This window comes from Haliaeetus albicilla, chromosome 16 (assembly GCF_947461875.1).
Source record: "Haliaeetus albicilla chromosome 16, bHalAlb1.1, whole genome shotgun sequence".
Taxonomy (NCBI): Eukaryota; Metazoa; Chordata; class Aves; order Accipitriformes; family Accipitridae; genus Haliaeetus; species Haliaeetus albicilla.
In genome coordinates this window covers 11,969,126-11,988,771 of record NC_091498.1, presented here as the reverse complement: position 1 = coordinate 11,988,771, position 19,646 = coordinate 11,969,126, and the positions used below count along the sequence as shown (strand labels likewise).

General features: G+C 44.1%; 1 long non-coding RNA gene across 2 annotated transcripts in view; it reads right to left on the bottom strand.

Moving 5' to 3' along the window:
- Positions 1-19,646, bottom strand: part of LOC138689247 (uncharacterized) — a 27,211-nt gene extending 7,565 nt beyond the window's left edge. Inside the window, exon 1 of one of the 2 annotated variants that reach the window (XR_011328074.1) lies at positions 19,538-19,646. This is a non-coding gene — a long non-coding RNA (uncharacterized lncRNA). The other variant, XR_011328075.1, reaches the window with a different exon arrangement.

Sequence of the window (19,646 nt, the reverse complement as noted above, 5' to 3'; positions counted from 1 at the left end):
TTCTCTACTTCCTATCAGCAGGCGATGTCCAGCAACTACCCAGGAAGCAGGGCTTCAGTACAAGCAGTTGCTCCAGAAGACAAACATCATCAATAATGAATGCCCTCCCTTCCTCCTCCTTTCTCTTAGCTTTTATTGCTGAGCAGATACCATACAGTATGGAACATCCCTTTGGTCAGTTTGGGTCAGCTGTTCTGGCTATGTCCCTTCCCAAGACCTTGCCCACCCCAGCCTACTGGTGGGGGAGTGTGAGAATGTTGGAGAGACAGCCTTGATGCTGTGGGCGCACTGCTCAGCAGTAGCCAAAACACTGGTGTGTTATCAACACTTTTCTAGCTACCAGTACAAAGCACAGCACTGTGAGGGCTGCTATGGGGAAAATTTAACTCCATCTCAGCCAGACCCAGTGGCCATGTGCTGCCAAAAAGCCCACACAGCATTATGGGGAGAAAGATCTTCGTGCAAAACTAATGCTTTTTAGGACAGGTATTCCCCAGGTATGTTGCCTTTCACCCACCTGTTCTCTGAGGGGTTTTACATGGGTTGTCCTGTGAGAGGCCAGGGAATGGTGGTGCAGCCTTTTAGGCAGTGCGTACTGCTGTGGAGAGCAGGGTGGAGGGAAGGCAATCGAACACACAGGCTCTGTAGCTTCCACAAGAGTGACTGACCACAGCAGGCTGCCCACAACCCTGCTAACAACACAGAGCACTACGTACCACAAACTTTCTCGGAAGAGTCCAGGTGGTTGCTGGAATTTGCTCAAAAAGCACAGATAGGAAGAGGGTTGGTGTGCACAGGAGCCAATGCTGTTGTAGTTTAGGCAGTACGAAAGGGCCCCTGCCTATAATTAAGATTGCAGACAAAGCTAGTGTTTGGGAAATGAAGGCTTGATGAGCCAGGCTAATTGCTGGAGATTGAATATATTGCAGGAATGAGATGAGGCTAGTAACTGCAAGGGGTATTGCCAGATCAGCTGGCTAAGATCATAGCTACAGTGAAGATTAGGACAAGCACTTTACCTGGGTCTTCCCAGTTTGGATTTTTGATGGATTCCTCATGGTACACAAGAATTGGAAGAGGGATGGCAGGGGCAGGATAAGGTCTTGAATTTCCTCTTACAATTAGTGATTGGTCTCCTGTCTGTAATTAATATGAGTAGTAGGCTTGAGGCTAGCATTGGCTTTTGGGATAGGAAGATACCAACAGCTTACATATATTCTGGACAGCCTGCAAAGACAGGATCTGGGCTTGCCTTAATTGAGGCTAATACCTTCTGTTACACTTTCCCGAAGGGAGAGCTACTTTGGCAGTAAATCTGTTTTAAGGGATAGCAACAGCTTTAATAATCTATTGCTCAGGGAGTAATGTTTGTTACTGAACTTTGCATGGCCTAGAAAGGTATGAGAAGGACTCATGAGAACATGGCCAATGCTTTCTCTTGTATTTTAATTTAGCTCATTAGGCTATCGTTACAAGTTCGATTGGGGCTTAATTCTTAGATGATCTCTTGCTCATAGAGATCTGAATTCCTCCTAGGTTGTAGAGAAATAGATTTAGTGCTTACATTCCCTTTACTGTAGGCATTGTACTATACATAGGCAGTCACTAAAACTGAGAAGCATTCAAAATAGAATTTGGAAATCTCAGGCTCAAGAAGTTACACTCAGTTGCCATATTATACATAGCCTGCAGCATTAGGAAGGGTTGGTATCCTTAGGTTCCCTTTTCTATTGTAGGTTATGGTACAAAAAGCCCATGTATTGGGAACAATAGAGTGGTAAGAGTTCAGTTGCTGGATTCCCTGGAGCTAGAGTTGGGAGAAATGCTCATCATGTAGGTGAGACTGTGCCCTTAGCTTCTCTTGCACAGAAGGTGTCTATCCTTTGCCTATAGTTACAGGGAAGTGAGCAGGTTTAGGGATTAAAATAGTAAACCTATTGTTTGATTCAGCAGGATCCTGGAGCCAGGAAGGGTGCTGACTGATAGTGGCAAGCAACTGGTCTCTCAAAGCTTTTGGTTCCCTAGCACTACATTAACCTAAATGTTGAGAACTGATCATAGCAAAAAAAAAAAAAAAAAGAAGAAGAAAATAGCTCCCATTGAGTTCAATCCTTCTTTTTCACTCCTGATATGCTACAGGAGCCAGCAATAAACTGAAGCCCAGGTGTTTTACATTTCTCAACGTGAACACTAATCCTATCCCTAACAGGAAGGCTGACAAGGGATCCTAGCAGAGAGGTGAGCATCTCATGAGCTCTAGTCCTCACCCTTACCCCTTTTCTCTGCAGTTCTGGCAGGTGTATCCAGGAAATACTGAAGCATAAAGTTAAGGGAGAGGTATGCATGCATTCAGAGGACCTGTTTGTCACACAGTTCTACCCAGTTCCTAGAGAACGTTTCCTGTGTTTGTTCACATACAGCATTCATCCCTCATGTAGAATTAAACAGGGTTAGGGAAAGTTCAAAGTTTGGGAATTCAAAATGTAGAGAGTATACTGCTGTGTCCGTACAGGATCAGGCAGTGCACTTAAAATGAAAGCTCGACTGAATAGGAACTCACTTCTCTTTACTAGTAGACCTGCTTGGAGGATCAGACCTGAAAAAAATCAGGAATTGGTGATGAAAGAGATTGAGGAATATGTGCATTCTGGAGCCCATTCTCCTAACCTGGGCCTTGTGAGAGATAGTGTTCACTGCGACAAGTATTTTGTCTCTTTTATAAATTGGTATCTTTTTTCCACCTACAACTAAGGCTAGGTTTTGTGAATTGAGCACTTGAAGAGTCCAGTTTATTCCCAGATCCTGCTGGATTTCTAGAGATGCAACCAACAAGGAAATGCTTAGAATCCCTAGGACCACCATCTTCAGTCTTGCTCCAGAAGTGCTTCTCAGAGATCAGGCATTGTAAAGACAGCAACAGATGTAGGGACAAATGCTTCTCAGTCTTACAACAGAAGATTAGATTTTGTTGCCATAACCTGAGTAACACTTATGATTGCAGTTAAGATTGGGGAAGGAAGACTTGAAGAGGCATAGGATGGCTTTCCAGCTTGCTCACAAAAAAAGGGAGAGGGCAGGTGTCAAAGGGACAGCATCTCTTCTTCCAATTTTGCTAAAAGGTTATTTTTCCTTATATATTTCCTTATATATTATAAAGAAATAACAGTGACAGTAATTTTAAAAGGAATTTTCCATTCCTTTATATGTTCTGTGTCATTCAAAGTTGTTTCAAACACTTTGAATTACTTCTTTTGAAGATGGATTAGTGGTGGTGTTTTGTTGTGTTTTTTTTTTTTTTAATTGGAGTGGCATGTTCTGTCCCACATTCTTGTATCAACCACTTTTGGGTTTAGGAACCTGTTGAATTCTACTTCTTAAGATTTACAACCAGACAGGATGATTCTGCAGTATTTTCTCTGCAGAAGTGGTATTCTGTAGCCTGTAACGTAAGAGATCAGACAATTCATATTTCCCTAACACATGTGTGAACAGAAACACAGAAACATCCATCTTCCAAAAATCAATCCTGTGTGTCTAGAAAGACTGAAATCATCAGTATTACCAACAATTTGTCTCATTTAAGTCAAGCAGTTTAGTTACAATCAGCTTAAATTGTATGTAACAACTGGCCTCTTGCCTTATTGGTCCCCTTTCTTTCTTTGTTACAAAGCCAGTGTCTATCTGTGATGTTTACATAAATGAAAGTGAAGTGGCATTGAAAGTCAGTGGGTCTGATAAGCTTTGACAAGGTAACACTGAGTTCTCAGTATTAAACATCACCTGTTTTCCAAAGGTCCCAGTGCGCCTCTGATTTAATAGAAAATAGATTAAGGATTTATGAGAATAATTAGTTCTGTTTATTTGTTTGTTAGTTTCTAACTGTGGAGTAAGGGAGAACTGACTGTAGAAAAAAGCCTAGGGAGAAGACATAAATCAAAAAGAAAGACCTTGATGTCCATAAGATGGGTACTTCAAAGACCAGTCAGGTAAGTCAACAGCCTGGAGAGAGCAGACAATCCCCCAAGATATGCAAATAACATCCATCTCAGGTCAAGACCTGCAGTTATGGCAGAATCATTCTGCTAAAACAGTCATAACTTCTCCCATTTCAAAGACTGGGATCACACAGCCAAAATTCATACTTAAATCTGCTTACAAGCATTTAACATTTTAGATAATAATGTCAGAGTGTTGCATGTATTTAGATAGTGAGCTTCTTAGTAGAGTGATTTCTTCTTTCTCTTCCTCTTTGAAAGAACTCACAAATTAACATTATTCTGTAGTAAAAATAGCTCATATGCTTTCACAAGTTAATAGTTCTAACAACAAATGACTTATTTGTAAAGTCTCTGAGTGTCAGCAATATTTGGAGTTACAGAGATGAGAATCTGGATTTGGATTTCAAAAAACTCTAGCATGATAGCATATGAAACCCAGGCTTGGAGATAGAAAAGTTACTTAAAAAGCTTGGGGGGGATGAAACATATGAGTAGGAAAGAACAGATTTTTTTTAACAAAAATCAAGTTACAGGGATCAAAAGGGCAAAACCCATCTAGGCCAGGAATCTACAACCAACTGCCCATGGACCAAATGTAGTAGTTCAGCAAGTGTAGGGCTGGCCTGTGCCATGTACAGGTATACAGAGGTTCAATGATTTGCCCAAGATTGGGTAAAAGAGGAAGACCAGGAACAGAATACTTTCTCCAGGGTCCTGATGCAGAAACAAGATTCTCCTTTTGCTTAAAGGCTGTATCAGCCTTGTTAGAAGGACCATTTCATATTGACACAAACAGCAGGTGTAAACTTGTGATCACCACAGAAGGTGTCCACTGGTGGGATTTAAACCCCACAAGTGGTTCCAAGTGATCTTTGATAAAACTTCCAGTGTGGCTTTCAGTCTGGAGAAGGACAGTGGGAAGAAACTAGTTGTGTGAAGCTCCTAGGAGATGTCAATGTGTGTCAGTGGCAGTCTTATTTGAAAGTGGAAATTTTATCAGTAAATTCTGTAAATCTTTAAACATCACAAGACATGAGAGGTTGGAAATACATCACCCTTTAAAGTCTCAGCTGCAGTGGGACAGATACATTCAAACAAAGGTCAGTGCACAGCTTGTCTCCTGACTGGCTGTGACACCTGGTGGCATCTGTTGATGTTGTGGTTTTTTTTTTTTTTCTTCCTAAAGTTAGCTAATTAGAATGAAGAAATTCATCCTCCTCTTAGAGAAATGTAGGAGTGATTTTTTTTGGTTTTTGCTGCTCTCACTATCTGTAATCAAAGTTGCCAAGGGCAGCCAAGCCCTCTACTCACTATCTGGCTGCTTAGTTACCTAAACAACAAAAGGAGTTAATGGCAGTTTAATTCCTCCTGCCAATCTTATGTGTCAACACTACTTAGGACAAGCCAGTGGCATATGTCAGAGAGAAGAGATTGGTCTTTGAGTGTTCAGTATCATTTGGTAGCACTGCAAGCCAAGAGATCTTGTGGCTTTTCTTCGTTTTGCAATTGATCTGGATCTGTGACCTTACTTCATGGGTTGCATCACTTCTGTGTTTCTGCTGGCCTTTCCTCCCTTCATCTGACATGGAGATAGGTCAGACTGCCTCTATCCATGCACAAAGTCTGATCCCAGGGACCCTCCTCTTTAAGCTCAAGGCCACCAAAACAGATGCTGGCCTTCTTCTTATAGAGCTCTCCATCTGTGCCCTCCTCAGATGCAGCAGGATCCAGCTGGTGCAGGCAGGCTGGGCATTAAGGATGCATCTGCTTGAGCAAAAGCAGCATAGAGATGATCTGTGACGGTGCCTCTGCTGTCAAGGTACTAGCATTTCAGGTGACTTCTATTAAAAAACAATGGCAGTGACCAAAGGTTATCTAACATTGAAGATTTCAGGTTAAGTACCACCAAGAATAAACTGCCCTGCCTCCAGTGTAGCAGACAACTACTCATTTCAAGTGTTTTCCCCTCCCTTTAGGCTGGTAGGTTGAATTGGGCGTATGGGCAGACTGATATGGGATGGTAGGACCAACAAATGTAAAGTTATTAGAGCTGACTCTTGACTTCTACTGCCTTTCTTGCAGTACTACTGGGCATTTTTTTTTTCTTGCTGTTTCAATAGATCTGGCATTTACAGGGACACATCCATGTCAAAAAACGTAAATAAATACTTTAGAGCTTAGCACTAACCAAAGCCACAAGGTGGCACAGTCATCTGCTGTGAAGCATTGCTCACCAAACTTCATTTCCCAAAGGAAACACAGCTCCAGGGCTGCCCTTTTCAGCAGGGAATTATTCTGTCTCCTTCCCTTGCACTAAGTTTCATAGAGTAAACACTGATGGTGGGTGTAGCTTTTCTCAGAGTGCGATTTTTAGTATAGAATAAATGCTTACCATGGAAATGATTACATGGCAATAAACATTTTGCTGCTATTGCTAATTTTCCTCAGCCCCAGAAAATCTGTAACAGTAGAACCCCCCTTTTTGCTGGTGGAAGCAGCATCTCTGCTAGGCAGCTTTATCTGTGTAGCTATAGCAGCAATTTGTTTGGTGCCTGACTTCAGCTTTAATATCATGAGGCCAATGCAGGTTTTTGGAACAAAGTTAACCAATCTATCTCCTGCCTTCTCTTCTTTGGAGGGAAACATGGAATGTATGGAAATCCAGAGATGAGAATCAGGAAAAGGCAAATGCCCAGAGGGATCAAAGGATCTTTGGGAAAAAAAGAGGCTGTCCTTATATTCCTTGTTTGCAGAGACACCTGCATGGGGCAGGGGGAGGATTTAGCATTGCCAGGAAGAAGCAACACAGTAAAGGGAAGCATCAGCATGTCTATCTTTCCCTCTATTCTTCTCACTGACCATAGGGTAAGTGCAGACACTTGGAGCTACTTTTGTTTGCAGACTGTGTGCTGTTTCACAGCAGGTGGAAATAATTTCTCTCATGTAGACTGTTTTGCTTGTCTCTAATAGGAATACGCCAGTGCCTGACCTACCCACAGACAGCCTGGTCCTTTGGCCTGGAGCAGCCCATGTTTTGCTGTTCACTTCTAACAGAAAGACACCCAGCAATGATGTGTCTCTTGACTAGTGCTTGGTGCTTAAACAGGTGGGACAACTGATCCTTTGGTGTTGTTTAAAACAGATATCTGTCTATACATATATACATACCCATTTGCTTCCCTGTCCCTCACTTCTGTACTGTCACTTTTGTACTGTCCCTTTTTTGAGGTTATATATGTAATATCTCTACATACATTGTATCTCTCTAGATATATATTTAAAATTTCTACATATGCTTAGATGTGATTGCTTGGGAATCCGGGGATTTAACTAACTCCCCTTGACTCTCTCCAATTGAAATCAACTTCTGCGTACACCCCAAGCCAAGCCAGATTCCCAGGAAGAAAATGTACATTTATTCCCCTGTCCCTCACTTCTGTACTGTCCCTTTTTTGAGCTTTGCTCCATGTCACAGGCCTAAATGTTGTGCTGAGCCTCCTGTCCTTTGTGAAGGCTTCATGCATGGGACAGATCAGGTGTGGGGGACACAAGTGTGATTCTGTGAGGACCCAAGACTGCTGAAGGAGCTGGCAGAGCTGGGGAGAGGCAGACTTGGTGCTGGCTGCTTGGAAATCTGACCAAGCTAAGCCTGCCCTAGACTGTGCTCTTTGTCATGCAGTTGCATAAGCCCAGAGTTTATTTCAACAAGAATGAGATCAAATTTCAGGAGCTGCTTTGCTTCTCCTGTCCAGAGGGCAAGGATTTGCTTTGAGTAGCCTTTCTTTTATAATTAATGAAATACCTGGAGAATTCCTCCTCCTTGCATGGGAAATCAGAAGCTTGAAATGTCTGTGAACTCACACTCTGTACACAAGGCATATGGGGATGCAGCATCCAACTCATTACTTAAAAGAGAACAGGTAAGTAATTCGAGCCCAGTGTCCACTCCTGGCCCCTATTGTTATTTCCTTCCATACATTGTGTGGGCTTTCACCATCAACCTCACCAAAAGTCTGGAAGGCAACAGCAGTGCATCAGTATGGGCAAATTCCAATGGCAAAATGGATATATTCTCACTCCATCCCACGAGCTGAGGTGCCTGAGCACCTTCATCTGGGCTGCTGCAAAGGGAAATGCTACCCATCCCCTCCTGTTGGACCATCACTAGAAAAGGAGGCAGGACTGCCCAGCCAGAATTGATCTTTTCAGTGGCAGCTTGAAGTTATTATGAAAAATTAGTGAAAAGGCATCTCTACGGCATTATTTCTTTCCCAATCCCTGTGCACCTTCCTGTGCCCCCAGAGCCTGACAGAACACATACATTCTTGATCCAAACATGCCACCTGCTGTTTGTCAGAAGGGAGACAGTGTATATTCCATAAAACCAGTGCATAAATTAACCAAACTCAAAGCATATTTGCATTGCAAAACCAGTCAAAGGATCTGGGTACCACAGGTTAGAGTCTGCTCTCCACCACTGTGCAAGAATCACCCTGCAACACTACGCTCTTAACCTGCAAATCTGCAAATGCAATGGAGCAGCAAGGCCAGAGCCTGGACAAGGTTACAGACTACCACCATACTATCTAGAGCCAAGGCACAGAATTGGCACTGCCTGAAAAAGCTGCAATGCAAGCAAACACCACTGCTGCCTCCTGCTGAGGGTTTCTAACACAGGGCAGGGAAGGGGCTAGCAAGGACAGGACAAACTGGTGTTGAAGCGGATTGCAAGGCAACACTCAAGGGCTGTTTCCTAAGAGCAGTGATAGCAGAGGAGGCCTCTGGGAAGCAGCAGTGCCTCTGTGAAAGGGAAAATTCTGAATGGAGAGACTTCAAAACATGCTTTAACTTTTGGTCAGCCCTGAAGTGGTCAGGCAGTTGTAGGTCTCATCCAACTGAGCTATTCCATTATATTTATGAGAAGCAGGATGAATATTTGATTTTTACCCCATGGGTGCTGCTGAGCAAACATAGCATCCCTGTTCAGCATAGGGAATAAGTTTGTGGGGGAGCATAAGTCTCTCTCAACACTGGGCCGAGGAACCTCCACTCAGGTGGAGACTGTCTCAGGGTCTGGGGGGCTTATGTGAACCAGGCAAGGAGAGCCTTTCCTTTGTTCCCAGGCTGCAGCCAACCCTGCAGCCCTCTCCTGTTCCCCTGCTACCTCCCCTAACAGGCAGTGGCCTTGGTGTGGAGGGCTCGGCTGGTGAGGGAGGGAGGGAGCAGCGGGGGGCTCCCTACGGTGCTCTCCCAGTGCGGTGGGAAGCCAGGTGTGCCCCAGGCCTCCCACCTCAACACCTCAGCCCCACCACTACTTGCTGCTGAGCCGAGCCTGGGAGGAACTGCCTGCTGCTGATGGGCTGGATCCAGATCCCATGGGAAACTTGTCCAGCAACACCGCAGCGCCAGCAGCAGGAGGCCTGGCTGGGTCACCAGCATGTGAAGAGGAGGTGAGGTGCCCCTGGACTTTCCAGCTGGTACCTGGGCCCAGACAGCTTTGGGGATGCTACTGGGGTGACCTGTGGCACAGAGGCAGAACTGCAACCCTCTGATGTCATGCGTATAACCCCACTTCAGCACTGCCTTCTGGATTATCTGCCTGTCGCTGCAGAGGGATCGCCCCAGTCCTAAAGCAGAGGCAGAGAGGGAGGGAAGAAGGGGTTAAAGGACAGAGGGAGGGATGGGCTACAGTTAGCAGATGTCCAGGGCTGAAAAGTAGGTCACCTATTTCTGCCGGGGGGTGGGGGGGGTGGCTTTGAAAATCGACACTACATCAATGCACAAACAAAGCCAAGTAATACAGCAAGGAATAAAACTGAGCCTTAGAAGACTGACAGAAATCCTCCAAGTACACACAGCTTCTCTAACACACCATACACAGCTATTAATTAAGATTGTCTAATTTAAAAAAAATGTATTTTTACCTACATATATATATATATATATATAGCCACACAAGAGGCTAGTGAAATTAAAAAAAAAAAACAAACTTCAAAACCTACAAACCCAAGAAAAGCAGAAATTCTCTTATTACCCATGAACAAGGCTTGGACAGATATGCACTTAATTCCAGGTTTTTCTCAGCAGCCTTAGGCACATTATTTAGGCCTAGATTCCCAAGGCTCAGTACTAACTCCTTTTGATGCCTTTGTGAGTCCTTGGAAGACAGACACTTGCAAATATTTCTGAGGTTGTGGTCCTTGGTGTCTCTCAATATAAAAAGGTTTAAATAGCATTGCCCAAGCAGGTCATGAGGTCTCTGCACGGCATTTGCTATCTCAGATGTTGGAACTATGTGAACAGTTAATTGCAATCACACACACTTTTTAGGAACCTAATCCCTTTGACTGACTGGCACCCCTCATGCTTGCATACATGTACCATGCTATAGGGGCACCAGGTCAGGAGAGACTGGAAGAGAGGGAGATGAGATACAGAAAGTTAGGTGCATTTCTCTGGCCAGGTCAGGGTAGAGTCACTCAGTAAGTATTTATAGTCTCTAATTTATTCAGAAAAAATAAATTTGAGGACAAATTCGATTGACATAAAAGCAGCCTCCAGCACATACTAATCTCTCCTGACACCACATTATCACCAAAGGTTGAGAGGTATTTGACTTACTGCAACACAAAAGATCTTTCAGGTAGAAAGAAATGGACTCTTTACTTTGTACAATTTGTTCAGAAAAAAAGAATATTTCATAACTTCCACAGAGTTTTAAAAGCAGTCTGGGCATTCTGAAATATTTTAAATGCTGCAGAAGGCATGTAGGTGGGTTTTTTTATTTGTTTGGGGGTATCACAGAACAGTTATCAGGCACTCTTTAGAGCTCTCTCTTGCAGGATGTTCCAAGCCCAGCTTCAAAATATTTATCCATTGATGTGCTTCTATTTCTTTCACACCAACAGCCAAATTACTCTTGGGAGAGAATCTGTTAGATGAAATCCTTAAGCGCAAGGGATTAAATCAGCTACCTAAAGCCCAGACTGGGGGCGGGGGGGGAGGCAGGGGAATGTTTCACATTTGCTACAAGTCAAGTCCTTAGTGAGATCAATTGTGTTTAGAGATATTTGCTCATGAAAGTCTCAAACAGAGGCTGGAAAACTACCCCTTGCATTCTGGTCTCTGTCTTAATCCATCCCAAGGTTAGCTCAAGCCCTGTTTAGCCTGGATATGGCGTCCTTTGTGTGCCTGTGCCTCTTCCTGCACTTAAAAAGCATTAAATAGCATTGCTCAAGTGGGTCATCAGGTCTCCCAAGGCATTTCCTATCTCAGAGGTGGGAACTACCTGCACAGTTAATTCCAATCACTTACACTTTTCAGGAGCCTAATGCCTTTGTCTGGCACTCCTCAAGTTTTGCATACATGTACCATACTATGAAGACAGCAGGTTAGGAGAGATAAGAAGAAAAGGGGGCTGAGATAAAGAAAGCATCTTTGTTTTCCTAGAAGTACTTTGAAGGTAATTTCTCCACCTTGTTTTTCCTGTGCTCATTTAATCATCTTAGCTACCAAAAGATGAGCTAGCTGATAATAGTTGTCCTTTCTGGCCTTCAAACAGGGAAACACCTTGTCTTTCCTCTGTTCCTTCCTATCCAGTGGAACAAGGGGGGTAAAACCAGAGTTTGGCTCTGTATTTCAAGGTTGCAATATTTAAACTCTGTACAGGTTTCCATCTTGACCCATTTGGGGGATGACACAACCTTTTGGTGGTGGAATTGGAGGGGAAGAAAGAGAAGGGAAAGCTTAAAGCAAAAATAAATTGCAACAGTTGCTTATGACATACACCTAATTAGATAGCTATTCCCTGTGCTCACAAGTTTGCCTGGGTGATCCAGCCTGTTTCTATCATCTCTTCCAGTCCTGTGCTACAGTTTGAAAGAAATGTGAACTCAGTAGTTACTAGGCAGCTGTATCTTGGCCGGTTGGGAAATGACATGAGACATGCACTTTGCACGCTTGGAAAGCACCTTAATTTTCCTAGGAGAAGTACCATGAAGGTAATTTCTCTAACTTGTTTTTCCTCTGTGCTAGTTTAATCAGCTTAGCTATTAAAAGATAACATGGGTTTAGGACTATCATTAGTCCAGAGTGGTCATGTGGTTATGCTGGTAATTAGCATTGCTGCTAAACTCGGTGTTACTTTTTTTTTTTTTTTAATAGGTAACTACATAACAAAACCACTGCACATCTAAAGAAGTAAAAGAAAAATGAACACTCTCTCTTCCTGAATCTGTATTCAATTATTTGTTTAGCAGCTTTCTTCCCTTTTTTCTCCTCTTTGATATTAGTATCTATAACTAAAGCATTTAACTACTTGAAATGGGATTAAGACACTTCAGTCTAAAATTGCAATCCTGCAATCCTCCCGCTCAGTTGCTATGTAAACTTTAAGGAATCGGGCTTTCAGAGGGCCAAGCAGCTACATCCAAATCATGATGCAGAAACTCTGTCTTGCTTGGCCTGGGTCCCCAGGAGTTCAGTTTGGTCAGCATCCCAAGTCCTAGGCATGCTTCCAGGATGCTGGACTCTCCACAACTCACAGTCCTTGGCTATGTTTTCTTCTGAAGCACAGCCAGAGGGAAAAGAAATGGAGATGGGTGCTCCTTACATACAACAGTCTAGGGCTTAGCCCACTTAATGAGGCTGCAGGCTACCAAGCTCCCATTCTCTTCTTTGCCCATGGGAATTTCAACCTGCACCTCTCAAGTGTACCTATAACCACCAGATTACAAGCTCTCCGAGGATAGGAATGTGTTGCCATCCTCCTGTCAGGCCAGGAACACCAGAGAAAGATGAGCACTGCTGTAGTCCAGTCATTGAAGGCAACTTCTCTCTCTGCTCTGGGTGCTGCAAGTGTATCTTGTCTGGTGAGTGTTTAATGGAAATTTAATTAAGTTTTGCTCACCTTTATCCCTAGACTTAGGGTTTAGCCTCAAATGTTTGTTGGAAACTATACTTCATTATTTCTTCTGCTTACAGTACAACCTGTTTTATTATTAGAACATTATTTGGTTCTGATATTAATAATTGATGTAACCAGATCTTCCCCTGTTCCTCATGATTTCTAATTAACAGTGTTGTGTTTGGATGGGAGATAAACACTAAACATCCAACCCTTTTATCTGGCCAAAAATACACAGGTCATTGCTCAAGGGAAACAACCCTGACATATACACAGAGTCAGTGGTAGCACCAGGGAGCAATGTTCAGGATCATCAGGCTTCCATTTCTGCACCCATTTTACCACGTAATAAGGTACAGGGAGTTTCCAACAAACTACATTAAGTTGCCTTGTGCTGCACAAACAGCTTTTGACCATGCTCTGCCCAGTACATCACTGTTTCACCTGCTTTTTTAGAAAATGAATGGGAAGAAATTTTAAGAGGAATCCACGTTTCCTAGTTGTGTAATAGAGGCAAGAAAGACCACACATACAGATGTATATAGGTGCACACAACACAGCATGGAAACACAAAGATACCTCAGAGAGCTCAAACCATTTAAAAGGACCATATACTACACATGTGGCAATAGGACAGAGTCAAACCTGAGAGAATATTCCTCACAGCTCTTTACTACAGTCAAATTCACTGTTCTTAGCACATTGTGCAGCCCTTACGCTTATCAGATAAAAGACATCATGGTCCCTAATCCTCTGAGAATTTTCTACAGGTGTATAAGACATATTGATACTTGCAGGCATTTATCAATGGCAATGTAATTGCTATTCATCTGAGCACAGCTGGAGAAGGGGAAACATGATTTTGAACAGCCCTTTAGCTCCTGGTAAAGGGGTTTCTTGCCTCTGTGGAGATGACAGTCCTGTTGTAGAGCTCAGTAACTTTTCCTGTATTTTTCACTCTTAACAAACTTTTTATTTGCTTCCTCTCAAGGCAGACTTTCCTCTCCTACAGGGCTCGCTGAAAGACTTTGATGCTAAAACAGGGATATATTTCTCCTGAGACACTTGTGAATCTCTTTACCCTTTCCTGCCAAAGCTACCCGCTTGATCACTGCAATACTTTTGGGGGAGAGAAGACCAGCACCTTCTACTTCCCCGTGTGCTGCTCATCTATGAGAAAGTTCAAATTTCCCCCTCATGTACAATAAATTATTCTTGATGACTTCAGAGCACTTGGAGCCCTAACCAGAGTCTGCCTCAAACTCACTTATGCTCTCAATAAATCGCAGCTGTGAACTTCACCGGTCCTTCATTGATTTCCAACTTTTCCATTTGCAAAACGTCCCAGAGAGAGGGCATACATTCCTATCAATCTCAAGTAAGCAACAACCTTGTCCAGTCACATCCCAGACCCAAGCAACCTATAATTCCTGTAGGTTATTATTTCCTTTTTAGCTTCCCTCCATACTCCTTACCAAGCTCTTTACAATTAGGCCTCACTGCCTCAGGAATCTCCTTGCTGCTGCTCCCTTACTTGCTCCCCCAAACTGCCCTTTCCTCCCCTCAGACCAACACCTCCTCCAGCAGGAGCAGCACAGAGGCCATACTAGTGAGCTCAGTTGAGCTTATTAGGAATTTGCTCAGTGCTTTGCCCATACCTCTGGTACACCTTGCCAGCCTCCAACATCCTCTGAGAAAATATGAGAACCATCCTGCCAAGAGGGATGGAGCTGGTTAGCCAGGACAGCTGTCCTGTAGGGCCACCCACACTGTGTACCTCACTGGCAGATCACGAAAGCTAAGAAGTTCTCTTTGCTTTTTGCTCCCAGGTGACATGCCATGATTGCTAGTGCTGGGCAGGTGGGAGATAATATGTGAGGAGAGAGGAGGATGACCAGTACTGATATAAGCCTTCCTATGCTGATGGAAGGGGGATGGCTAAAGCACTCAAGGCACAGGTAAAAATCAAGTGGGTTGGTGCCAAAGCTTCCCTCCATGCCTATGCTCTTTCCAGCAGGGCCACAGGGATGGTATGGAGGTCCCATCCTACTACCCAGCAGTTTTGCCTTAGAAATGCTAATAGGATCAGTGCTGGGAATGAGATTAGAAAACTGAATTTGAACATTTTGTTTCAACTAAATGGATTAACTTGTGGGTTTGGTACAGCCAAACATCCATGTTCAGCCTCAGGAGCATAACCATGAAGTCATTGTTTAGAAATGCTCCTTCCCTCTTCTTAAAGCTACTTAGATTTCACAATTTTAATAAGATGTTGGGCTAAACATTAAGCCATTAAAATTCTTTAAAGGGCTTTATTCTCTCATGAACTATGAGGGGGAGAAAGAATTTTGTAAGGACTATGGTTAAATCAGAGGTGGTTTTGTCTCAGCTGACCTTACTCTACAAATATTCATTCAGTGTTAACACAGCTGCGGACTCTCTGGTGCAAGGCACCCAATTGTCCCACTCTTTGTAGTTCTGTTTCCTAACTGTGACTTGTCAGTGCTCAGAAGAGTTAACTACAATCAGATTAAAACCAATTTAGACTATGGCTTCATTTTATGCCTGAGGTGATCAAATGGCCAGATGTTGCCAGTGGGGCAGTTCAGCTCCAGACCTGTATGCAGGTGCTCCCACTGCCTTGCAGGCACTGGCACTTCCCTGTTCCTGCAGGGAAACCCAAGTCTGCAAGCTGGGCAAACTGGAAACAAATAACTCTTCATAGGGTCCCTCAGCTAGTTCCTCCCCTGCCCTGCCTGGATGGGCAAAGGGAAGACAACACGTTGGTAGGGACACGACTATAGTCATCCTGGTGGAGCTGAAGCAGAAGTACACCCCACATGCTCACAGTCTGACATTATGGCTATGAAGCTGCAGCAGCTAGTTGTGAAATGCTGCTGAAAGGGTACAGTCCTGCCTCCCCTTCTCTGGTGTCACATCTAGCAATTGCAGACCCATGGGATGAGCTGGCCTGGCAGGCTATGTCACTGCTTGGGAAGACAAGCTTGTTCTCCAAGGTGTGGCAGAGCTGCTGAGTCACAGCAGCCCCTAGCAAATGCTCCCCCTGGCACTTGTGCAGCGGGGTCCACCAGCCCCCACCAGTTTCAGGAGGTGGTAGCAGCTATGGCTGAGGGGTTAACGGTGCACAGTGAGGAACCACGCTCAGCATTGGCTGATGGGGTGATGGTGACTGAGGCAGGCTGATTTTTTTTTTTTTATTTGCATACCACTTTATGTTGAGGAAGTGGCTGACTCAGAGGAATCCGTCAGAAGTGGCTGTCTCTGGAAGTACCCCAGGCACCAGCCATCACAAAGTTAACATACTAACATTTGTGATACTAGCAACAACCCACTTAGTAAAACACTATCAAGCTTCAGGTCACAGACCATGCCTATAAGTTCTCAGTTTCCCTGCCAGCAATTAAATACTACACCCACCCAAACAGACTAGAGTTTTTTTCAGATTTGCCTGTAATCACAGTATAGGAATAGTGTGCAGGTCTTCAGATTTGCACACAACTCCCAGGGATAAAGCACTGGGATTTCAGTATTTTGCATCTGGTTTAGCTTACTGTGTGACACCGGGCAAACTGCGTAACCTCCTCATTTCCCCTAACTGTTCAGTAGCGCTTTAAGATCCAACTTGTAGACGTGAAGTGTTTCTACCTTGAGGTAGTAGCACCCTAGCATTATCAACTAATATGGTCATGGTAGTATCATCTGGACAGTTGTAGTTTTAAAAAATAATTACACAAAATCAAGATTTAGAAATATATTAACAGGAACTCTATAAGACAAAACCAGTGCCTGTGATGTCCCAAACCTTTCCGGAATTGAGATGGCAGTGATAATGCCCTTGAAAATCAGACGTGTGCCAGTGCAAACATCATTGTGCCCCTTCTGAGTTGAGATCCATCCCTTACATCCAGGGCACATTTGCTCAGGATGTAGGATGTGTCAACAGCAGCACAGTTTAAAATACTTTGTTATGAAGACAAGCTTTATGCTTACAGAAACTATACTAAATAGTTGACTATTTTACTGCTGTAGCTGTTCTACACTCAAACTATTAATTCCCTCTCCACATACTGCCTCTGGTGCTTGCTAAAGCTTATAATCTCATCATCCTTTTAACAACTTAGTTCCTTGTCCTGAGAATGCCATTTAACATTGTACTCTCATTTATCCATTATTTAAACCCATAGATGATTCTTTCTTATTATCTCCCTGCTCACAGTTTCCAGTGCAATGTCTTTCCTACAGACTGTCATTGACAACTGACAATACAACCAGAACTGCCTCTGTACACTTTATATTGTGAAATCTCCATTTGCTGTAGTCAGTGCAGGTACTCACTGCCAGAACATGCAAGTGGCATGACATAAACAAAACAAAACAAAAACCAGACACAGTGAAAGAAAAGAAAGAGGAGACAGCTAAAACAAATGTAGGACAAATACAGTCTAGAGAGCTTTCTGGACTGAGCACCAGCTGAAATACTGAAAAAAGAAACAATGTCCCATTTTATGTTGATTGTTTTGAGGATAAACATTTTCTTTTGCACATTTTACTAAATAAATCTGCTTGCATGAAAAAGAAAACAAAACCAGGCTCTACACTCAGAGACGTCACCGTGCAACTCTGTGGATCAGCAAATACATTTCATGCTGCTGTGTTTTTACCATGTGTTTGCGACACATTAAGATCACATGCATCCATAATTGCTGCAACTCTACTAACTTATTCAGGCAGAAAAAGATGATCATGTGTCTGAGCTGGCAGCCAACAATCTCCTCCTAATGGAAGCAACCCACTGGGCTCACGGCTTGGGGAGGGCTTCTCTTCACAGAGGTTCTGTGAAATAAGGATGTGCAGATACATTATTCAAAGTGAAGTTGCTTTATGCTAGACTGCTGATTCATAACAAAGTCAAAGAAATGCATTGTTTTCCCCTTCCTTTGGTATATGAAATAAACACAGGGATCTGTGCTACCCTTCAGTTTTCATGTGCTCTACAAGCCCGCAAGAACTACCCTATAACTAAACTATCTTTTCAGCTCTGTTGTTTCTTCCCCCATTGTAAATAAATAAATAGGTCCTTGTCTTAATCATAATATACCTGTTTCTCTTAAATGTATTATGACCAGTAACTATCAGAATGAATAGATGTAAATATAAAAAGAATCACCTAATGCATGATTCATAATTACTCATTATAAAACAGAGCTCGCTCTCTGCCACCATTCACAGAAAACACACACTACCCTCAATAATGGGCAAGGCAAATGCTAGCATGATGGAAAATTAGCTTTGGTGAGCCTGGACTGCACCATACCCACTTCAGCTACTTGCTTACACACATTGATGAAGACCTGCTAATGCCATGCTGTCATGGTATGCAAATGATGTCCCCACAGAGCAAGCCTCTGAGAAAGGGAGTGTTTTACAAGTCCATGATGTCAGTTGATAAGGAGAACAACAGGCTTTCCTGGCTCTGTTACTACATTGGGAAGAGACACCAAGAAGACGGAGGTACGGGACCTGGGACTTGCAGACAGGCGGTCTCCCTTTGCTCTAGGAGGTGACTCCCCCCTCTGCACCTTCATTCACAAATAGGCAGACATTTTATATATACAAACAGCATTGGCAACTCTAAACTTTTTTTAAAAACCCCAAACACACAAAATGTAAACGGCAGAACTGTCATGCTGGGTCAGGCATGGTGGCTCGGGCTCAGCAGAGCCCCCTTCAGCTGCACCTTGCCTCCCAGGAAAACCGAGGTGGGTGCAGGGACGGGGGTACCAAAACCAGTTGCAGGTGGTGACCGGGCCAGTACTGCTGCCCCAGGGTGCAACCAGCCATTTTTGGCACCATCCGCCTTGCTGGTGCCACCTCCAATCAGCAGACCCTCCCCAGTTCTTCAAGAGCCATGCACAGCAGAAACCAGTCAAAACCACATTGAAACCAGGCAAAAGGCCACCAAGACCAGACAAAACCTGTTGAAACTAGGCAAGGCGGTTACCTGATGGCAGCTCTGCTGCTCACAGGCAAAGTGCTGTTGACTACAGCCAGGTGGTCTCCTCCAGGGACTCCTGCCAAGTGACATTTCAAAACCTGGAGGGCTGCCCTGAGGGGTGAAGGGGAGCAGCCAGAGGGGTCACTGCCATTTTGGGCGAAGGTAATTCAGGAGGCTTTGTGAGGGAAGGCCGCAGGCACCCTGGCTAGCCAGAATGTGTTCGTGCCTTTAAGACACAGGCTGTGAACACCCCATCGTAGGTGGTTTTTTTGCCAGTTGTGGGGCACACGAGGCCGCCTGTTCAGCTGTCACCTGAGCTTTCAAGCAGAGGTCCTTGTCATTGGGGTTTGGCCAAGCAGCTTTGCAAAGTTGCCACCTCCGCCAGCAGCACTGCAGGTGATGTGCAGGCAGGGTTACCAGGGCCAGGGCACAGTGCTCCCCCTGGTTTTCACACACGTTTATTCTGCTGCACTTTGGTTAAAAAATACTGCCAGTTCTTAGGTAGAATTGGAGGTCCCACGGGCGCCCGCCCGGAAGCTCAGAAAAAAATTAAACCCCGCTCGTCAAAGCTACAGGCATCGATCCCACAACCTTTCGCACACGAAGCGACCACTCTACCGCCCGAGCCAATTCCCTTCTCAGCGGTGCCTCCCCTCCTCTCCTCTGTAGGCTGCCATATCGCACACCCTCCGCGCGCGCCACCGACTTGTTGTCAGGCAGTTTGGCG